The 24,191-nt window shown below is 35.6% G+C and overlaps 1 protein-coding gene and 1 long non-coding RNA gene across 13 annotated transcripts in view; one reads left to right on the top strand and one right to left on the bottom strand.

Moving 5' to 3' along the window:
- RALYL (RALY RNA binding protein like) overlaps positions 1-24,191 on the bottom strand; it is a 425,404-nt gene that overhangs the window by 227,251 nt on the left and 173,962 nt on the right. The gene's annotated exons all lie outside the window — the stretch shown is intronic.
- LOC106030559 (uncharacterized) lies at positions 9,980-21,406 on the top strand. Its single transcript, XR_001203821.3, has 3 exons — positions 9,980-10,410; positions 14,661-14,710; positions 16,472-21,406. It is a non-coding gene; the product is annotated as an uncharacterized lncRNA (long non-coding RNA).

Here is a 24,191-nt window from a genome sequence, read left to right as displayed (position 1 = left end):
AAGAATCACAATTATTTTTCATAACACATACCAGTATAGCTGTGTAAATAATATAGCAAGCTCAGAAGCAAATTATTAAAACCAAGCCTAAAACCATGTGACTTACTTGGGATTCTAAGTGAGGTAATGATGTTACATTATCTAACTATCTTATCCCATAAAGACAAATGCTCTTCCAGTGAATACCTGAGTACCTTAGAAACCAAGCTAACTTCACAAATTCCAGAAAGGGGCCTTCAGATAATCCTTCAGATAATTTCTCACCTCAGATAATGTCTCCAGGAAAGGGAGTATGAGAAGAACATTTTGACACAAATGCAAGACAGTCAAATAAAGGTTTAACTTGTATACTTTTCTTTAACATGTTGTGGTTGCAATATATGTGTTGGATATATCTATCCTGGAAACATTTCATCTTGGGACTGACAGCTTCTATGTGCTGTCAGTCAGGCTCTTGGAGTTAGAACTCAGCAAGATTTCTTCCTTTTCCTGTTTTTTTTTTTTTTTTTTTTTTTTTTTTTAAGAAAAAGGCAAACAGAAGAACAGAAGCTCGTGACTTTTCCTTTTGTCCAGATCTATTTGTAGCCAGCTATCTCATCTCCTCTGAGTCGTCATTTATCATTCATACAGCAAGCTATTTTCATCTTCCCTCATCAGTCATTCCTGCTGACTTCTTAATCATTTTTAATGCATCTCTCTCTTTCTACAGTTTCTGTGGCCTGAATCTGATTTCAGAATTCAGTTGTAGGTATAGTGACAGTAAAAGGTACAGCAGGATTGCTGTCTTTTTCTTCACTTGGCAGCTTCATGATACAGTGAATTGCCTAAAAACAATCTTAGCTATTTTTACTGTCATATGACATTTCAGGCTAATCTCATGTTCACCAGGATTTCTTGGTCTCACTCAGCAGTGTTGCTTCCTGTGTGTTTTTGCTTCCTCTTCAGCTTCATATCACTGTGAGGATTAAATGAACCTTGGCAAGTAAGACAGTCTCCTACTATCATTTTTATAATTCTAAATTTCCTAATAGACTTCAGCAGTTCTCTCTGCTCTCAGGGGTGTTTACAGTTTCAAAGTACAACATCTTCTGAAATTTTAATCAGCAAAACATTTTGGCACTTTAGAATTTGAAGCTATTATGTAAAATTAAGCCTAATAAGGATAATTGTGGTATGGTCAGATGTTTCCTCTACAATAAAATTTTCTTTCTAAACCTTCTTTGTTTTTACTATTTTTTTTTATTTTTTTTTTAGGACGTGACATTAGACATAGTTAGGATAATATAAATTAATTTTTCATATAATTCTTATGGAAAGAAGATTCTTTGGGCAAACATATCTTGCTTTTTTAATGTAGCTTACCATCTTTATTACTTGTGGAATTGTTATGAGAGGTTCATAGGTGGCCAGTTTTATTCCACTGAAGCTTCCAAGAAAACTGTTGGTAGCATTATGTAGGCAAGAATTATTTTGCTCCTTTCTGTTTCTTCTATTATTTTACAAGAGTTTGAAATTGGATTTGGGGAATGTCACGGTCCAGGCTGCCGAACACCAAACAAGAAGTAAAGAGCTTCTGAATTGTAATCCTAGCTCTGGTACAGACTTGATAAGAGGCCTTATGCAAGTCACTTAATATCTCCACCTTCTTCTATTTCTTAAGCAACTGGCAATAATACTGATGATATTCCAGCTCAGTGGGTTGTTACACGAACAAAATGAAAGCATGCAAAACACCACAAAAATGCTGCAACACTAGAAAGTTTAATAGGAAGTATACAGCCAGGACTTTTTTTGAGGATTAGTGATATCTTTGCTTTCCCTGTCCATAATATTTCTACCTATATTTAAAAAAAAAACCTTTCCTGTATCTTATGTATGGTTATTTTAAAAACAATTTGCCTCCATATTAGTTGGTCAAAATCAATTTTGGTCTGTCATAATGGAGACAGGTATTTAAGAATACTCGGATTTTGTAATCAAAGGCAAATTAGAACCAGCTTTTTCTATTTCATTTACTCCACATTGTCCCTTTCGGATGTCTGTCTTCGATATTTACACCAGATGACCATATTGTGCATCTGACTCACAGGAAGAAAAGCTAGTACTGACAACCAAGTAATCCTGATATCTGACCCTAGCTCTGCCAGTAACTTTCCCAAAATGACGCAGTCACTGGTGTATTGTGCTTTTATTTTATCTTAATATTTTACTCCATTTATTAAGTTTGTCTAGATTTTTTTTCTTGGTCTTGCACGAACTGTATCTTTAAAACCCGAGTAAATCTGCAAGCAATGTGTGGTAGAACACCACGTCAGTGCAGAGCCTTGTTTTAATTGCTTAGCTTATGCAGTACACCCTGAGCCAGTAACCCAAAGTAATAGGCTGCCATTCACCACAAAACACCTGAATGTCTTTCTAGTCTGTTTAGAAAGCCTAGTCTATCTTTTCATACTAAATCTCATGTGCGTTTACCAAAGTTTAGGATTACAAAGGTATTCCTGAAACAAGTGGTTCTCTCACCACTGATAGTATGCGACAAGCTATCTGAAATTCCTTTCCTTGACAAACATTACAGTAAATTGTGTCTACAGTGTGGCAATTGAATTTTACCCACATGATTATGAAAGTTTCCATCATATACAAGAAGAATATATATATATATATAGGCATCTGATGGAGAAAAATATAAGTAAAATTGGAATCTAATGATGCTAGGAATCAGCCTCCTATTCAGATCTGACTGGAGTTGCTTTTTTTCCACCACAGCCATGCAAACATGGGCTAAGTCCTTTTAAATTTTATAAATAGATTCTCCTGGGTTTCTGCTACATTGTAAATATGAATCCCAAACTGTCTGATGATGTTTTTCTACTTTGTCATCTCATCCTGCAGGCACCTGAATTTTAATTACACTTCAGTTTCTGACATTGAAGCTTACAAGTAGTCTAAGGTTCTGCAGAAATCACTTTAAAACTTTTCAAGGCTGAGTGTCTTGATATATATTTCATGCTTAAATCTGCCCAAATTCACTAACTAGGCATTCATTGACCTGTCTTGCCTGTAGAGATTATTTCAGTAATTTTCCTCTGTCATTTCTATTAAGGACACGAAACTCAGCTGCAGTGAATTCCTTGTTTTTTAGCTGATAGTTCAATGTTTAGGACATTTTCTGGGACAATGCAAAACGTAATTCGGTTCTCTGCTGCTGAAAATTAGAATGTGCATTCTGTCTCTTGAGGGTGTTGTTGGGCCCTCTTAACAATCATTGTAACATGGGAGCTTCAATGTTTTACCTTCTACAGCCCCTTTCCTAGACTATCTTCAAAAAACAATTGACTTTTACTTACTAGTTATGTCTATGGGAATTCTCAAGCTAAAAACTTAATAGGCACTTATCTTTTAAGGCATAAGCAATTTTAATATCTGTTTATTTGTTTTTCGGTTCTGTGCTGAGATCGGAAATAAATGAAACTTAGGATTGTAACATTGTCATTGTTACTGAGAGATCAGAAAGCCTTCACTATGCCCCATACAAAAAAAAAAAAAAAAAAGCTAGGCAAGTTAAGCAATGTATTAAAATAAATGTGTTCAAATATTGTATATCACAAAGAACTCCAAAAATCATACTATATTTTCATTTTTGTCTTTCAAGTGCATTATAAATATACACAAAATGTCGTCTTTTCCACTTCACCATTTCATTTTTTGAAAAAACAAACAAAAATTGGATGAGGACGTTTTCTCCAATATTTCTCAATCTATGTAGTCTCAGCAGTAAGTTCTTCACTGGAGCAGGTAGATACAAGTGAGATTTTAATTTAGTCTAGGATACTAGTAATTCTTGGTGAATCTATGTTTTTAATGTAGTAGACATCTGATGCCCAAACACAGCGATAATAGTCCTTGCTTGGATAAATGTTTTATTTACTTAAGGCTATTTTAGAGAATCATTTAAGCTAACACAATGAAATAACAATATGACGAAGATATTTTGCTAAAAGCATTATCTGAACATTAATCATACATATTAATATAGGTTTGTTTGTTTGTTTTTGATGCAAACCATGCAAAAACCTTTGTCAACATATCTTTTGTAGCAGTATGTTATTTGAGCAAAGGGTGATTTTCCAGGACAATGCCTAATAGTTTCATGTCATCATGTAACTCAGCCACTGTGATCCAAATCTATGTATACTTGAATGCTATAATTTGGTGCTGGCTTTTTATTCTTGTTCTTGGTTAACCCCTTGCAAAGAGACACATCAGGGGGAAAAAAAAATCAGATACAAGTCTAAGATGTCATTCTTTCCTTGTACTAAATGGAAACAAAACTCTAATATTTTCTCCACCTGGTTCCTTAATCATCTATCTCACATATTCTCTGCTTCTTCCCGCATCTATTTTACTCTGCCAGAGCCTTTTTACATCATTTTTTACTTGAGTCTGTTTTGTTTCTTCTATTTTGCTGAGTCCTTCCTACACCATTTCCTCCTCCTCAACCTTTTTTTTTTTTTTTTTCCTCAGCACTAAAATAAAATTTTCCAGTGCTTTTGTCTTCTCTTCATGAGGGCCTATCTAGACGCTGGCTGATTTATTTATACTATATGTGTGTGTATAAACATATATATATATATATATATATATTTTCTGGGTTGTACCTAAAAGAGTGTGGTCTTGTAAGCACTGAGTACAGTAGCACCTGAGGTGAACATACTCTGTCTTTCTATCAGGAACTAACTTTATTGCTACTCTGAGTGACACGGTGGCCCTGCCAGAGTCAGTGGAAAAAAAATATCCCCCAAAACAACATGAAAACAGCAAAATTTTAACTGTAATAAAACTGAATATTTACTTGTCTACACACTTCAAAAAGAACAGCACTGGATCTTTAAGCCGTACAGCATCTTTAAAGACTAGAAAAGAATGATTGTGGTAAAATTGAGCATGCAATACTTGACTTTTTCTTCCCACATTAGATGAACTGGAACGGGAAAAAAAAAAAAGAAAAAGGAAAATATTTCCACTAATTTTTCAAAACTCAGAGTGGATTATGATTTAATTTGAAGCCAAAGGTTCCAGACCTACAAAGATTATTTTTAGAAACACCAGTGGAAAAGAAATCACTAAAATCCAGAATATTTTAGATAAATATGCTTTGTATATACTATATAAAATATACCTTATTAAAGTATAAAGTATATATATACACATATAAAGTATGTATATAAAGTATATACTTTATAAACTTTAAATATACTCCCTTGGATCACAGGAGATAGGAAAAATTTGAGTGTAAAGAGACATCCCTATGAATCTTATATATTTTTTCTAATGATTACATTCAATCTCCTACATCACATTGTAGAGCTGTAAAGTATCTAGTAGGAGTGCAGTGAAAACTAGTTAAAGTAAATAATTTACAAATGAATAATTTATCCTTCAAATTTTCTACCCTTTAAAGATTTTTTCTAAAGCTCTTGCTGTCATAATATCTAACCTCTAGTCTAAAGGATGGGATTATTAGAAGAATTCATTACTAATATAACTCTGCTTTAAACCACAGTGAATCTTTCATTGACTTATCTAGGGCAGGAAAGAATATAAACTGAAGGGAGAGATTTTTTGACGTTTCTATGTTCCCCCCCAAGTGAATACAAACAGATTCACTTTAAGATTTGGTATTTGACAACACGCATTGAGTATTTTTCTTCTTGTAAATATAGATCAGTTAAAAGCAGATTTCTGAAAGCATTTGACTTTCAATATTAAACATTCTATATTTTCTTTAACTTTATCTAGTTCATCTAGATTTAATTTGTTCTAGTATTACCAATGTTATTGTTTCCTTCCAGTTGAATTTTAGTGTGTTTCTTCCATGAAATTTGCTTAGGAAACTCAAATAACTTTGAAATCTTTCATACCAATGAAATTTGTGTATGAGAGTTGAAATACAAAAAGACCACAAAAAGACAGAAGCAAGCGAAGCTAAATATAAATGTGCATTAAATCTATGAAAGAAAGTTGCTTTTGTTATTTTCCTTACTTTAAATGATCAGCTTAAGCAGCTCAAATTGATTATTTTCAGTCCATGTTATCCTGTCATCCTAACTAATTAGAACATGTGATACTGGATTTATCAACAAATATTAATTATTTGACAGAGCTAATCATTACGAAACTAAAACATACTCAGCAGGGACCATCACTGGTCTTTCAATATGCAAGTCTCAGTTCTCCAGCTGCAGTGCATTCAACATTGAGTGTTTGATTTCCATTACTATTGCTAGTTATTCTCCTAATAGAATAATGTGTTTTAATACTCTTTTTGGAAAATAATTATATAAATAAATATTCCTTAAAAAAGCATCTTATTCCTTTCCAAATGTGCACAGCTGTTTTATTAGTAGTACAAGACCAAGCAGTACATTTGTGTAAGTGATGATAACTGTCAAGGAAGGAAAAAACTGCTTGTCAATTCTTGCATACATTACATAAGTCCCTTTGAAGAAAACAATCACTGGAATAATTTTAAATTCTGAGACTGAGCTGTAGCTGAGAAACATCACTATCGTCATCAATAACTGGTAAAATTTAAAATAATCTTTCATCATTTTTATCCATCCCTGCAAAACAAGAAGAACATCTAAATGTTTTCTCTGAAATTGATTATGTAGTTATTACAGATGTTCTTATAAGCTATTCAACTCCGGATAATTGGGAAATTTTACCAGATGTGGAGTGGAAATCAGAAGGGAAAATCAAGAAATATAAGTAACATTTTGAAGAGAAATTGTAATAATCTCTGTACTCTTAAGCTAGAACATGTTGAATTTATGTAGGAATTTAAATTTATGTAGGAATCTATATACTTACAGCAAAAAATGTTATGATTTAATGCTTTTTGTTGTTACATTTTTATATTTGTAATTGTAGAAAGAGGTAGGACCCTTAAGAAGAAAGAGTATTTGAGGAAATTATTACTAGTCCCTTCTTTCATTTTAATCAACAAGTGACTTTCAAGCCTATCTTTAATCTTTCCATAAATGAAGTTAAGTGCTATCAGCTTCTATAAAATGATGTGTCTTCACAACAAAATTGTTGATTGTCACAGTTGGAGAAGGATCTGGATGAAATCTCACAACATGGGTATTTCTCAAAAGTAATCTCCTCAGATGTTTCCAATATATTTTATTGACCTATTTCTTCTGTCTGTCAGCTCTTCCAAAGGATATAGTAAAAAATAAGTGTAAAGAAACACATTTAAGAAAGAGTGGAAAAATTCTGGCATTTTTTTTAATACATATTGGTAATATAAAAATAACAACCTACTATTTGATGCATTTTCCTCGTTTCCCAATATGTTGACAATACTTTGAACAAGCTATCCATTTTGAAATGGTGAAGTTCTTTTGGAAATTAAGGTCTTTAATAGCAGTCCATGATGAATTAGGAGTTTTGTGTATATGCATCTTCACAACTTCAACAAATGTTGTAGTTCTGCAGCATTTCTTGCTTTCCTTGCTGCAGTGGTAGACCAGAGACCTGTGAAATACTGTGACTAACACCTAAGGTAGATCCTTCAGTCTACACTCTAAGGAGAGTAAAGATGACTGAAACAGTCAAAAATCTTGTTCTTCTTTTCCTTTTTTTTTTTTTTTCTTTCCTGTCTGACCACTAAATCCTGAGGTTTGTAACTTACATTTTAGGCTGTTTGATGTGAGTGTGAAAGGTAACATTAATCTACACAAAGATTTGAGTAATACAGGCAGTTTAGTTACAGTTGCTAACTCACAGATTTGAAATAATGTCCAGAAGAACAATTGCTTTGCAAAGCATAAACATTTAGAAGTGTTTCTGCACAGCTTAATATCTGGCTACTGAAACAATTGTTCCCAAGAAGTTACCTAGAAAAAAGGGAAAATATCTAATGTAACATTTTCAATTTGTTCATATGTTGGATATGTAAAATTATCTCCCACCTCCAGATCTGATCTTGGAAAGAGAGTTACAATAGAAAAACTCTAGGCAAGGCCTGTCCTCTACAGGAGGCAAAACTTGCCAAACCTCCCCAAATAAAGTGAGAGGACAATTTTTTCTTCAAGACTAGCTTGCTAAATTGCAGTTTAATTTTAAATTTCATGCAAAAGAGACTTAAACATGTAATATCCTAAACCTCTGATAAGTAAATTTATTCCCTGACCATTAGAACTCTATGAAAATATATCACATCTCTCTCTTGTTTCTATGTCTCTGTAACTTCTTTCCTCAACTAAACTTAGACTGAGAACTAAAGAAAAACACCTTCAAAGCATTAGAAACTGTGTCTTTAGTGGTGCCCTTGGTTTAGGAAGAAGGACAGTTTAAAATGTTCAGAAACAATTAGTATTCCATTGTCCTTGATGTAGAATCCTGAAATATAGGAGGTTTTGGAAGAGTGAAATGTAGCAGAATTGTGTAGAAAGCACTGTGATGGCAAATGTGAAAATATTAGCTCTTTCTCAGACAACTCAACTGTAAGGATTATAAAACAACTGATATGAGCTTGGTTAATGATCCTTTAAATTCTAATATACTTTTTCCTTCTCTCTCTCAACATATAGTTTATGGAGTCAAACATATACAATTTAAAGAGAGGTTACTATATGTATTGAAGTCATGTACAATGTACTTTTTTCTAGCTGATGATATCTAAAGAACTGTTAAAAAGTAACAACTGTCAAACTGAGGTACAGTTTTAGTTATTCAGTAATTATAGAATCAACTAAATGCCATAAAAGGTGCCAAAGAATACCTGTTCCATATTCTCATATCAAAATCTGTTCCAGGAAAAAAGTTTGAAGAATTTTCAATTTGTTGCTGATTAAAGTGAGGGAAACAAACAAAAATAAAACAAAAAATAGATAGTTCAGGTCAATTTAAAACAAAAATCTTTTTTCCCTCTTAGGCCAAAATGAAAAAGTAGGGGCAATATATTGTTTTGGATAAAAGCTAGAAGACCAAAAAAACAAGACTTCAGACAGTTTAAAACCTTACAGAAAAAAAAAAAAAAAAAAGCTGTTTTAGTAAGTGTCTGTCTCTATATATATTATTCTCTCTCCATTTTTCAAGCTGAAATAATATGATAAATTTGACATGAGATTAAGTGATGCTGCTTCAAAATTTTTCAAAGAATGTTCCACATTTACAAATTTGCATCACCTCACAAACATTAATGGATTTGCTTTCAGAACATCTTCTGCGAAGGAGGTTTTCTATTCCACTATAACAATGAACTAGCAAACTTATATAATTGTTATTATTGTCTCAGAATATCTTTATATAAATAAAGACTCGGTCTTAAGTCCTGATCTAGTACTTACACACAAATGCAATACATAAGAAATATAGATAAAGTGGTTAAAAGAAAGGCTTAAAGGAGAATGAAGATCCTTTTAAGAGAATTAGTCCATTATATCTTCTCATGAAATCTCTCTTATGACTATTTTTTTCATTCCCTTTTGATATCTATTAACTAAAGTTGTCACCAAGATTGTTTGTTACAATTTTTCAAAGACCAAGAATGTTCACAGTGTGAGGGCAACTTTAAAAGGATACACACAAGGTTACCTAGACTTGGATGAACCTTATTCCATTCTGGCTTTGCCTCTTCAACAAGGTTCAACAATTTTTAAAAAAATATTATTATTTATTTTATTTTTTAAGAAAATTCAATCAGTTCAATCCTCCCCAACATTTATACAGTTTATGGTTACACAGTATGCACTGTAGGTATTTCCAAACACTGTGACATTATACAGTATTTCAAAATAAACGTAAGTACTACAGGCACCATATCAATTGTAAACTTACAGATGGCTGATTGTGAAAAGCCATTAGATAGTCTGAGTCCACGTAGCAGCAATTTCTGACTGAAATAGTGTGATGAATTATACCTACTTCTTATGTCATTTTGGATTTTTTTCTTTCCTTCTAACAGCACTCAGAACAGCAAATGACCTTCCTGTTCCCCATCACAACCCCTCATGACAGACCACTGGGGGAAAAAAAAAAAAAAATGTAGAAAATATACCCACATGACATTCCTAATTGTCCAGCCTCTCCCAAGTTTCAACCAAATTATTTTCTCATCAATATTTCTACTATTGTTTTCACTGAATGCTTGTGATTGCATGAGGCTGATATTGCCAAATGCGTCAACCTGGATATAGAAAATTAAAAACATGTCTGCTGCAGCTTGTACCTGCAGTGCAAAAAGAAGCACTAGCATAGTTGCTCTAGGAGCTACCACGGTCTGGGATTCCCTCTTTTTGTCCTGACTGAGAAGAATGGAGCAGGAGCTCTCCACAACCCTCAAGAGCACAGTGTCAGCCATGGGCAACCAGAAGGAAACAGTTGTTCTTCAATGTCAAGGTAGGGCAGTCTCTTCGTACCCAAAGCTCCCATTGAATTATTTAAAAGTTTAAGATACTACCTGGTAAGTATAAAAGAATTAAAATTAAAACAGAAACATAACAGTGCTTCATAAAATGATTTGGTTTAACATGATTTCTGGAAATGAAATTAGCTTCAGCTTTTCATCTTTCATTGTCATTTCCTACCTTCCATCTTTGTGTTTTTTTAACAGATGTAACTGCTTCTTTCCCTAATTTTCCTTTATGATCTCTGTTCTCTCATTGGAAATGCACAGAACCTCTTTATTTAAAGATGTTTTTCCCTTCAGCTGACTGCCACTCTGGGACCCATTGAAATAAGGTGGTTAACAAGCAAGGGAATTTGCTGCAGCTGAGCAACTGTTCTTACTGAATAACAGAAACACGTCAGTGTCATACATTAACTAGGAAAGCAGCCTTAGACTCAGCAGACATAATCAGAAACTTCCCTGGGTTCTATTTTGTAATGTCACCAGCAAAAACTCCAGACTTCGAACAAGTAACTGCAAAAATATGATATACTGAAATCGAGCTTTGAAACACTAGGGGTCTAACTTTGAAAGGAAACAGAAAGCTCAGCAAAGACAGTATCAAAATGGTTAAAAGCACAGCAGAAAAACAAGTTGAATTCAGGAAAAAAACATTTATAGATGGAGTAATTTTTCTTTCAGGAGTGTGAAAACAAGAAAACAAGAACCTCTCACAAGAAGATTCCTAGGTGCTCTCTCCCTGCCAAAGAAAAAAAGTTACTTTAAAAAAATTCAAAAGCTTCTGTTTAAATCTGTGGTGAGAAATATTACCCATTCATAAACATTCGTTATGCACACACACAAAAAAATCCCAAGTTAGAAAAACAGTAGAGATACTAAAAACACTGCTTCTTTCACATGGAATGCGTTGTATTTGTCTGTGGTGGAGTGAATCAGGTTTTGCAATAAAAATTATTACATTTTTTATTCTTTTCTCCTTTGTTGGAACCAGCAAAATAAATAAGAGTCTGTAGTGTGAGTATAGATGCTCATAGTGAAAGCAATAGGACTCCAGAAAATCTATTTCTTCCTTCTCTTCCTATGCTATTGTTACACAGTATGTGGTACTTAAATCAACTTTCTTTTGCCACGTAATCACCAGTATTCAGCTTCTCATTTCATACACGGTAAATTTTAGTCTTGTTCTAATTTGCTGGTGTACTGATGGGCATTTCTGGTGAAGTGGTTTTCCTAATTTTCTAGGTCATATACATTGGTCTGGGAAAGTTCACTCTTTATCAACATCTCTTAGAAAATGCAAAGCTCTGGATAATGTTACATACCTTGAAGAATCTAGACCTAAGTGTCTCAAATTTTGACTCAAAATCAGTAGACGCTCCTAATCTCTAATATTTATGTGGCTGTTTCCATAGGAAAATAGAATAATGTCTTCAGCCAGCAATACAGCACAAAAAAAAAGCACATTTTCTGAGTAGAGAACTCAGCTAATGTAGTGACCAGTGCAATAGCAAAACTTAAGAAAAAATGAAAAATTCTATATGCAAAATATGTTTTGAATGCCAAAGAGCCACTTCTGAAGAAATTAGAAAAAACAGTCACTGTTGATACTTAACTGCATGCTCTCTATCCTGGGCACTGAATGGAGTAGTGATCCTGTGGAAATAAGCTACATGGAATAATTTAATCAAAAGACTGCTTAATGACATATAGCCCAAAGCAGGGCAAATTAGAATTGAAAGAATGCAGTGAAAAATCTGGCATTGCCCAACTTCTGAGATCAACTTTGCATCCTAACTAGAAACAAACAAGTAAACAAACAAACCTCTAAAGACACAATTACTTCAAGCAATAGCACTGATACTAATTCTTTACAAAGCAGATAAATTCTCCGAGCTTCTCACTGGCAGCTGTACTTAAAACTTCAAACCAAAGTTATTTATTCAAGATTCTTTCTATAGCTATATATATTATTTTTAAACACATATAAGCTTTTTTTATATATATTTTTTATTTTTTTAACTTTTCATTAGAGAGAAATTGTCCAGAATTTCATAAAATTGATACGATTTAAACCTTTGTATAAATACCACCATCTCTGGTAACCAAATATAAACATGTTTTGTTATCCTGACCAATGGAAATATAAAGCTGTAGCATTAGAATCAGCCACAGGACAAAGATTAAATGAAACAGGTAAAGGGAGTGCACAGGTGGAGGAACTTAGAGCAGTCTTATTAGCCACACAACATGTTGCTAGCAATATTTACACTGATTCATACGCTGTTTTTAAGGGAGCCACCAAATGGATAGGGCACTGTGCAGTCAATGACTGACAGGTAAACAGAATCCCAGTTTGGGAAACTGATAGTCGGAAGCAATTGCTGGAGGTAGGAGAACAAAGGGCACACATGGGCACACCATGCCCATGGGCACACCATGAACAAGGGCACACCAACCACATGAAGTTTAACAAAAGCAAGTGCCGGGTCCTGCACCTGGAATGGGGCTACCCTGGCCATACACACAGACTGGGCGACGAGACGCTGGAGAGTAGCTCCGCAGAGAGGGATCTGGGGGTTGTGGTTGACAGCAAGTTGAATATGAGCCAGCAGTGTGCCCTGGCAGCCAGGAGGGCCAACCGTATCCTGGGGTGCATCAAGCACAGCATTGCTAGTCGGTCGAGGGAAGTGATTGTCCCGCTCCACTCTGTGCTGGTGCGGCCTCACCTCGAGTACTGTGTGCAGTTCTGGGCACCACAGTATGAAAAGGATGGGAAACTTGGAGAGTGTCCAGAGGAGGGTGACGAAGATGGTGAAGGGCCTAGAGGGGAAGACATATGAGGAGCAGCTGAGGTCACTGGGCCTGTTCAGCCTGGAGAAGAGGAGACTGAGGGGGGACCTCATCGCAGTCTACAACTTCCTCGGGAGGGGGAGTGGAGAGGCAGGTGACCTATTCTCCATTATTACCAGTGATAGGACCCGTGGGAATGGTGTTAAGCTGAGGCAGGGGAAGTTTAGGCTGGACATCAGGAAGGGGTTCTTCACTGAGGGGATGGTTGCACACTGGAACAGGCTCCTGAGTGAAGTAGTCACTGCACCAAGCCTGTCTGAATTTAAGAAGAGATTGGACTGTGCACTTAGTCACATGGTCTAAACTTTTGGGTAGACCTGTGTGGTGCCAGGAGTTGGACTTGATGATCCTTATGGGTCCGTTCCAACCCAGGATATTCTATGATTCTATGAACATGGGTGGGTGAAGGGACATGATCATTCAAACTCGATTACTGCCCAGTTTAACCAACAGGTAGACAGCCTTATGTGACTGCAACAAATTAATGTCATAAATGATGATCAAGAATGGGAACACTTACTTGAATGGTTACACATTAAATGCGGTCACACTGGACAAGATGATTTATACTGGGAAGGCTGTAGGATGGTCTGTATCAGTTAAGATGTGTGAATGAGACATGACTGCCTGTTCACAATGTTGTTTGCAATTTAACAAAGACCACTCAAGTAAGTGTCTCCCCTGCATATCCTGGCAGTTTGATTATAGTGGCCCACTATGACCCTCAGGGGCAAAAAATACATAATGGTTGGGGTGGAAGTAATCTCAGGAATTACCATGGCCAGAGATGCTACAGATGCCACAGGAGAAAATACAGTCCATAGCCTGAAGGGATGGTTTAGTACACTTCCCCTTCCAGAGGAGATTCAGAGTGATAACGGATCACACATTACAGCCAGGGTAGTACAAGACTGAGCAAAGGAGGAAGGGATCCAGTGGGTATTTCACACCCCATACTACCCACAAGCAAATGGTATTGTTAAGAGAACAAATGGGTTGGTCAAGCATTTTGCTAAAACTTACAAACCTGGATGGCATCTACCTAAAAAAATGTCTAATGTCTGTCTAATGTCATCTATCAATTAAATAATAGATGTAGCAGAGATGGTTGTCTGAAGATGAAAGCTTTTTGCATTTCTGCCATAAATGTGGTAACGAAAGCAGGTACAAAACCAGGGAAACACCCTTTTGGTTCTTATGCAGGCCAGATCATGCCGGTGAAAATGCCTTAGATTGGAACAATACCAATGGTACTAACTACACCCCAAAATTCCTACGCATGGGAAGCCAGAGGTTGCTCAGGAAAAGTGCACTGAATGGATCTCACCTTCTTTTTGACACTGCTGGCTGAATACAATCAAACATATTTTATTTTATTTTGTGTTCACAGGAATCCTGATTGATCTGCATGTGGACAGCTGGAGAATGATAAAACAGCAGGTCGAATTGATAATACTATGTTTTACCCTCACCTTAATGCATTTCCTTTTGGAATGTAGCCAGAAGGGCCCAGAATGGCCATGGTCCCAAGCTTATGTTAAATACACTGGGAGTATGGGACTATGCTCCACCAAAGAAAATTTAAACTTGGCCACTATGGTTATGCATGGGGCTGAAGTGTATTCCAAACATGAGTAGGCTGATTAATTCATAAAATATATGGAATACATGTTAAACAGGGTGGTCATGGATCCATGCTTACACTAGCTATAATGGGTACACATTTGGAACTCCCCCCCAGAAATTTCTAAGTTTGTCTGTGGTAGCATTATGAAACGGTTTTAACTTTTCTAAATGGGAATGGGTTACAAAAAATGAGGACAAAGATCAGCAGATTCTATTTCTAATAAGGAAAAGCAGAGATACCATTTCAATAGGGTACCAAACTGAAAATAGCGCTGAATACACACACAACAGCTTCCCAGATTACTACAGAATTTACTGGGAGTAAGCTCAAATAGGACTTTGATCATGTACATGTCTGTCCCCATGGATGTGAATATTGGTACACTTTTATTATATCTTGCTCAGTGCTTGTAATGTGTTCCTGGACTAATTTTGAGAGCCATTTCAGCATGGCACTCCAGTTCAAAACTGAAGTTAAACAGTTATTTTTACCAACTCAGCCTCCTATTGAGCTAATTCCTCACATCTTCCAAACAGGTCCTTACATAATTAAAAACATGGGACAACAAGTCCACTTTAACCCTAGCTGGTCTCTAAAAAGGGTAGAACTAGTGCTGCACATTGATATCTCAGAAATCAACTCAAAATGTACCACCTTTTTGAGAACTGCTCACACTGGCTGGTTGGCATGGTTACATGGACATTCTCTCAAACAATCTCAACACATGCCACAAGATGCCACTGGGTTACTGGGAACAGGATTAGGGATATTAAATAACATAGATGCCGAGGTCCTAATGGGTAGAATAACTGCTATTACAGATGACCTAAGAAAATTGAAATGAACAATAAAATCATTCTTATTGGCCTTAAGAGCAAGTCAATGGCTTCTATTGGACATTTTACCCCACTGTTAACAAATTAAAGAAAATGATCATCGATTAGTTGTAAAGGCCCTCAGAAAAACCCGAGGTGATACCTCCGTTGCCTTGAGTTTCATCCAAGAGCAGTTATGAATACAGTCTGTAGAAGCAGCTATTATTAGAAAGGGAGAGGGAGGAACCTTACCTATTGAAATTTGAAAATTGATTTGGCATAAGGCTTCAGAATTTGAGGAATTTCAAGCACAGTAGCAATTAGTCAACTTTACCTATTATGCAGAAAGCAATAAGATTATTACCTTTATGCTCACCGTAAACAATGCCACAGTATACAATATATATCCAATCATTGCATTAGGACTCAATCATAATGGAACTATACTTTATCCTAAGGAACATAAATTATGGACCCATAAAAAGGAAGGAAAGTGGCAGAAGATTGATGCAAATGCATTTATTGTGCATGAACAAAAAGGCTTCATTTGTGAAAATAACATGCTTAGGGCGCAAGACATCTGTCTGTATACAGAACAAAACATTTGTCATTTTGAAATACATCCTAACAAAACTCCAGCAACTGTACTTGTATATGTTGAGAAAGGATATGTTTGTATGAGAACTTGTTGTGATTCTGTAGTTGTAGATAAAAGTAATCACTCCAATGTTTGTGTTTGTAACTTTTCCAAAATTCTAGGATGTTATTTTAATTACTCACCTCCTGTCACCTCTTGCCAATTGTTACAACCCAACTACATGCTAATTTACGACCTGCTGCCTACTTCTATTGGAATGAATCTCACCATGTTGGGAAGACTGCTACAACATGAAGACCTGAAGCATCTGCTGAAGTGAGTTCGAGAAAATGGACAAAACCCTCTGATTACCGTCCATCATGATGTAGAAGAAATACATCTGGTACTGGAAAGAGTAAAGAAAATGGAGAACATAAATGGTGGGACACTTTTTTTGATGGTTGTCAACTGCCACAGGAATCTTTAACAACTTGCTTCACTCTGCCATTGTTTTATTAATACTCACTGTATTGTGTTTCGTATTGATAATTTCCATCTATGTTAAACATTTGGATTATAGTAAAACACCTAACTCGTCTATGTGTTTCCCATGTAGTTGATAATCCTCGCTACAACGAAACACGTGATATGTTTTGAGACCCATCTCCAATTCCTTCTAAATATTGTGAAGCTTGAGTGACTATAGTCATGGGGTGAATTATATGGAATAATTGCTGGAGGTGACTTATTGAGAGTAAATGTTTTTCTACATCTTAAGAGAAGGTTCAGTGTTGAGGAAACTTCGAGGGTGAGATGCGGCAGATATGCAAGAAATCTATTCCATGATAGTATCCTTGGCAACATAGAATGCAACCTTAGGTATTGGTAACACCAGGGGAACTTGGTGTGCTGACTCTAAGAGATAGAGCACTGAGGGTGGATTGGAGTGAAGATACTGCTGCCAGGCTCTGTGCTATCACTGCAGGGATGGGGAACTGGACAGTACCGTGGAACTGATGGACTTCATGGCCAGACCTGAGTCTAACTGATAACCAAATCATGTCCTCTGGGTGAACCTTGCTCATTATAATCTCATCATAACGCCAAAACACACCTCCATCCCAAAGGCTATCTGCCTCCAAGGTGCAACCACCCCTCACTGAGCATGCAATCTGAATTTCTCCAAGCCTATACCTTTAAACAAAAGTGAGAAAAAATTATACCAATCACAACGAAGACACGTATGACTAGAGTCACTCAAGCTCCACCTAAAAGTAAGAAAATAGTATAAAAATATCTCAAGAGAAGGAAAATGTAGGAGAAGTGACCGTCGCAAAGTTGGAAGGACATTGCTGACTTCTGGGATCAGTCAATGTCCTGAACTTCTCTTCCCCCCATAGGCATGCCTGTTGGGTAAGATCTGAACTCTTGGCTATAACAAGTGCTTCCCTGGGAAACCTAAGTCTCTATTGAGTTTCATAAGTTAGCACATGTATTGTTGGTTGTGTTTGTCATATTCCTGGTATATGCACATGCTTTGCAGACAGTGTATTTATCATCATCAGTCCAAAAGAACCTGTAATAAACTATACTGGTCATTTACTAGACTGAAAGTGTATTATGCTATTTGTGCATCCATGATTGGGATAATTTCGTATATTGAGTGCAACCAGACTTATAGCACCAAATTGTGCATTACTCAGAATCTAAGCCCCTCTGATATCTGAGGACAAGCTGGAATGCAAGAGGGGTTAGGTCCTGCCAAAATTCCTTTAATGCAAGTATATGGCAACTGCAAGATTCCAAATGTTTTGAGCTGCTTGCTTATAGGAAGTGATTTAAAGTTTAAAGTGACACTCTTAGAATTCCTTGTATGTGTCTCCTAGAATTTGAAACTTTACAATTTTTAATTTAAAATATATATTTTTTTCATATTATGGAGGCATGGAAAACAGATTATGAGAAATGAACTGTCAAAACCCCCTATTTTCAAAACAATTTATCATACTGTAAACTGAGATGCAAAGAAAAAATATTTTATGAACATATAATGATTTTTTTTTTGTCAGAAATAAAATCCAAACACAGAAGGATCCATGGTAATTAAACCTTCCAGATAATGGCTTACATGTGTTGATGTAACAAAATAAACTAACAAAATAAACCTTGTTAGTTTGAAAAAAAGCTATGCAGTGGACTTTGAGTTTTCTCCAGTAATAAAAGATAAGCAAATTTAATATTCATGATAGATATCAAACATGTAATCTTCAAACTTTATTACACTTTCACAGTGGACTGAAGAGCTGAATTGCAGCAAAGTGAAGATGGGGGAATCGTGTTACAGAATTACCTTTAACCTCCACTTACCCAGCTAAATATTCTTATGTTCCTTTCAGAAGCTCAGTTCACGTTCATACCTCTGCTACCCCAAATTTTGTTGTTCCATGGAGAAATAAAGCAAAACATTTACTAGATATCTGGCCAGCACATGCAAAGCAGTGCCACTGAAATACTTTTAGTTATTCACTGGAAAATGAGGCTGAGTTGGAAAGACACTCATAAAACCTTGTGTATTGGTGTGTAGGGAAGAAGGATGTGTTCAAAACATCACATTTTCACCACAGAAATAGATGTTTCACAACCCCTGGATGTGTTTTTTTTGAATATGGATACTAAATAAGTTCCTTCAAATCTTGATAATGCTCAAAATTCCTTTGACTTGAAAAAAAGCATATTTTATTTGTGCTCTAGAGTCCAGCTTCTATGAATTGTGCCATTGAATAGGCAGCAAACTACAGAAATAACTGTTAAAACTGTACAACAATTGCACCCATTTCTAGAGCTTATTCATATCAGAATGGCCAACAAAAGAAAAGCACAATCAGAAAATAATCTGCAATATACATTTTACATCTTTTACTTTCTAAGGCTTATTACATGTAAAAATCTGAAATACTGAATAAAGTTGCATCTAGAGAAGGACAATCAAGACTACAATGACTGAATATGTTGAAACGTATAAGGCACAATGAAATATCCCTTGCAGATTTGCACCTTTATGAAAGGAGTGAGCCTGGCTATCAGGAGTTGTGCAGAGTACCCTGCCAACCCAAGTTGGTTAGAGAGCAGAAAGATATGTCTGCATGGTGGGCAGCTCCTAAACTAGATCACACAGTTTAGGACAGGGAGTTGCTATTTTGAAAAATGCACTTTCTTACTCTAGATCAGAATAATTATATAGCTGAAATTCTATTTTAGTTTACACTTTAAAAGGGCACCTTATGGCAAGTTGAAAACATTCCACAATTGGACTTTAGGATCCAAACAGTCACATCCATACTATCAGTTACATAAAAATTTTCATAATTACTCTTTTTGATTTCATAATTACATTTATTTGATAACGTTTGTGATCACTACATATTAAAAGATAAGAAATGGGGTTCAAAAATAATACACAGTTAAATTTCAAGCGAGAACATTAATTTCTCTCTCTTTTTTTTTTTTTTTTATCTTGAGAAAGTAAAAAAAAATAAAGAATGAAGTAATTGACAAACTTACATGTGTAGCGAACAGAATGGTACCTGGAAATCTATAGAAGAGCTATTACAATGCTTGTATTAAAAGAGAGGGAAAGAGAGAGAGAGAGAGAGAGAGAGAGAAAGTTACAAAGGCACAGCTAGGAAATCAGAAACTAATAATCTCTTAGACCTGCCAGAAGTTCCTGCTCTGGATAGATGGGTGCCTAGCTCATACCACGGCCATAGGACAGATATAATGGGATGACTGAAATCAGCTGACATATATTGGTGGTGCCACCAGACCTTTGAGACTTTGTTCAGTGTGTGGGACACTTAACACAAGAATAGTTGCACTGCACCCTAATCTCTCATCCTGGGTGACAGCAGTACCGCCTCCCCTTCATTAAGCACTATCTCAGTCTCAGGCTTTGTTCTACATGCAAGTAGCAAGGGATAATAATTACACTAACTTACATAACCTATCAGTAAATTCAGGGTATCCGTAGGTGAATTTACCTTTTCTATAACAACTTGGAGATCAGTTCTGCTACCTTCAGTAAAGCCGAATCACAGGTTACTGCAGAAATGATCCCTGTTATTTCTATGGAACCTCAGAGCAAGATAAACTGGATACAAGATGCAAGATCTAGCTAAATTATGTAAGTGTCAGAACTGGGTCTGGGTACTGGGGGGATTAAAAGGAGGTGAAAAAATATTTCTTTTCATTAAAATGTACGAGATCCTAACGCACTACGCCTTAGAAACAGAATATACAGACCAGCCAAAATATAATGCTATCCTAGAACTTAAAGAAATTTACAAAAATCAAATTGTTCCTTCATACAAATGAATTAATACTGTTTTTTCTTTATCAGAACTGGATGAAGAACTATTTTCTTTTTTCAATCATTGTTCACCAAAATAACTGCATAAATACATGTATGAATGTGCACTGGTCTGACGATCTGTGCTTGCAGTTTACTGCACCCTGCTCGGAAATTGCTCAGGGATCTGGGGGATAGTTGGCAGCAAACACAACATGATGTGACCACAGTGGCCAATTCACAAAGCAAACAATCAGTTGCAAACAGCAAACTTCAAGCTGCAGAGGGAACACTTCCACAGTAATTCACAAATATTATTCTGCTAATGTGTACACAATAAGTAATTTGGACAGCTATGTATCATACATGAACACAGAGATCACAGCAGAATGCAAAATGCACTTTTGACCTTGATGACTTCCAATGATAAAAGCAGAGATTAAATCATTTATACATTTAGTCTACTGACATTTTTCAACTAACAGTATTGGATCTATAAATGTAAAAAGAAAAACTTCAAATCCATAAGAAATATATTCTTTGTAGCAAATGGGATAGCAAGTCAGGACATCTAGTTTACATATGGTTTGAAAAGAACTGGCAATTTGGTTCTGGTCTACTTTTATTAGGAACCTACCTTTGGTAGGCACATTCTGTTGCTTACTTTTGAAGAGCCATTTAAACCACATTTAATCTTACTTTTACAACTAGCAGTGCTAATTATTCTGGATAATGTATTTTAACACATTTTATCGCAGTAGATGCTTAGTTACTCAGGTACCTTAGTGAACTGATCTCCATCTTACATTACAGACATCATCTAAAATGAAAATATTGTTGAAAAATAAGCATCCAACATTTATATTCCTTCCAAAACCTCAGCTTGAGTGCATTCCAACAAATAAATAAATAATTAAATAAGAAGCAATCATTTTTACCACTCTGACACTCTCTCTAACACCATACAGTTTATCTTTCCATGCTTCAGTAAACCTGTATTTGTGCACAGTCAAACCAAGGAGCCCTAGAGTCATGGCCACTGGCAGTCCTCTCACTCACATTTATTTCTGCACTCTAATTATGTCATCATTAGAATATAACCAGTAGCATCTCTTCCAGAGGGGTATCCATTCATTAATGCAGACAGATAAGACTTTGGTCCATTGAAAGTAATGAAGTGGAAACATCCACATTAGTTCTAAAGCCCTTGAGACCATGCCTATGATGTCCTCTGTGGTCCATGAAGCACTGTCAGGCACCTCCTATTATAACTATGCAACTGAAACAATTATCCACACAATTTATGATTCTGGGTTTTACTGGGTTGGAAGGAAAATTTCAGTGTCTCATCTGCTGACTTTACCCTGCCTACCTAAACTTCTTTACCTCTCTTTGCTATTTTGGAGTTAATTTGCAACCAAGTGGGAAGATGGTCCAACTTCAAACACTTAAAAGTGTTTGTGCTATAAAAGGAAATAATATACTCTCCATATCCCTGGTGAAAAGAGCAAGAAATGTTAAATTACAGAAAGGAATAAAGGAATACAGGCTAAAATATCAGCAAATATATACAGTAAAGATAATGTAATTGTACACTAAAGCACCTGAACATACCTGTCTTGTGAAGCTGTGGGATCTCCATCACTGGAAATCTTTAAGGTTAGACATATATCAACATCATTCTTGACATATGTCTTAAACTTATTTCAGAGTGGGGGAACAGATTGCATGGTTTCAAAATGCCTTCTGGATCTATTTTCCACACTTTGGTGATCAGTTTTTATGTTATGGCAAGATCAGAAAACTCCATTAAAGTTCAGCACCCCAAAATGCTAATCTCTGTACAAGTGTTATTTTAAGAGACAAATCCTTCCATGGAGAATTTACAATATAATTTCAGATAAGACACAAGGAGTGGTTATAACAATTGAAGGAATGGTGGATGGCACAACAATGACAGGACACTAACTTTATTATTTTCAAAGTGCAATTACTGCTTTCGATCATGTAAAAGCTCTTTAAAAAGATGGTTTCATGAAATAGTCAGTGATCTGCCAGTTGTGCACCTCTGAATGATGGGTTACTCTGCAAAATTCATGCAAGTAGCACGTATTCTGACAAATAGTCCTGTTAACTTGAGGAGGAGTGTTGAGCACCAGAAGGGAATAATTTCCATTTAGTCTCTGCTGTAATATCACAATAGGAAGAAATGCGCCTGCTCTTCCTTCCCACACATCTGCACCTTACATATCTAGCTGGTCTCCCCAAGCTCCATAGTCAGTCCCTGAGGACAGCCTGGGACAGAATCTCAGTTCTAATGCTCTGAACTGCTCCCTGGAGGTGACTCAATAGAGAAGTCAGCGAGGCTAAATGGGTAAATTAAGAGACCAACAATGACAATTTTCAGTATTATTAAAGTTCTGTTTCAAAAATATTGTTCTTTCCTAGGTTATAATTAAAGCCATATGAACTGTGCATTTTGTTAAAAAGTATATTTTTACTTAGTAAAAGATTATTCCTTTTGCAAAGTTTCCTTCTGTAAATATAAGACTTTTCTCCATGACACACAATTCTCATGTAGAATTTTGCATCAAGCACAGTAGAAAAAGGAGTCTGATTCTGTAAAGCTTGCCTAAACCACTTTCCACCACCTTAATATCCACAACAAAACATGTAATTTGGGAACAGTTAACTTCTGATAAGCTGGTGGTTTTTGTTTTTATAAAGCTGAAGTTAATAATTTTACCTGATAAGAAATGCTTTTTCAGAAGATCATATCAAGACTAAAAGGAGCCTTTTATATGTTTATAGACTGTGATTTTCAACAATGTACTACAGTCGTTTTCTCCTTCAATATCTTCATGTTCATGTCTATAAAGATACAGGTACGGTTAACTTTCTTTTCCCAGATGTTCTAACCTTTCACCCTGAAATTCAGTTCAGCTAAGAACTCATTTCATTCCCAAATCTCCATTTTCTAAAGCTCAAATTCTTTTTTTTTTTTTTTTTTTCACCTTTGTGGTTACACTGGTAGAATTGGCACCAATTAACCATGAAGCAAATAAGCAGTCCTTTGCGTTACTAAACACACTCACTATAAAATAATTCTGTGATGTAACCCATAATATCAGAACCTGTAATGTAGCTCATAATATCAGAACTTTTAATTGTCCCAAATAGGCTAGTCACCTGCAATGACAGTAACAACAATTTCATATGAAAAGATCCAACTCTTATGCTATCTTACAGAAAGGCTTTTTTTTTTTTTTTTTTCCTTAATATAAAAAGCCTGAACACTTTCCTGGGAAAAGAACTGGTTTGCATACTATGTAGATTATTTCAGTTGCTTGATCACTGTAATAAATGCCAGAGAAGATAAACAAGCACTTCTTGCAAATGGAGCATTGCATGCAAATTTCATTGGAATGACAGTTGGTGACCTATTCTGGAACCTTACATTGATGAGATTTTCTTAACCAGGCATGGTTTCTAACATTCAGTTAATGAATATCAAAAAACCTCCATGATTTTTATTTAAAAAAAATACATACATAAGA

The sequence above is a fragment of the Anser cygnoides genome, chromosome 2 (assembly GCF_040182565.1).
Source record: "Anser cygnoides isolate HZ-2024a breed goose chromosome 2, Taihu_goose_T2T_genome, whole genome shotgun sequence".
NCBI classification, from domain to species: Eukaryota; Metazoa; Chordata; class Aves; order Anseriformes; family Anatidae; genus Anser; species Anser cygnoides.
The sequence above is the reverse complement of the archived record's forward strand: the minus strand, read 5'-3'. Positions and strand labels throughout refer to the sequence as shown.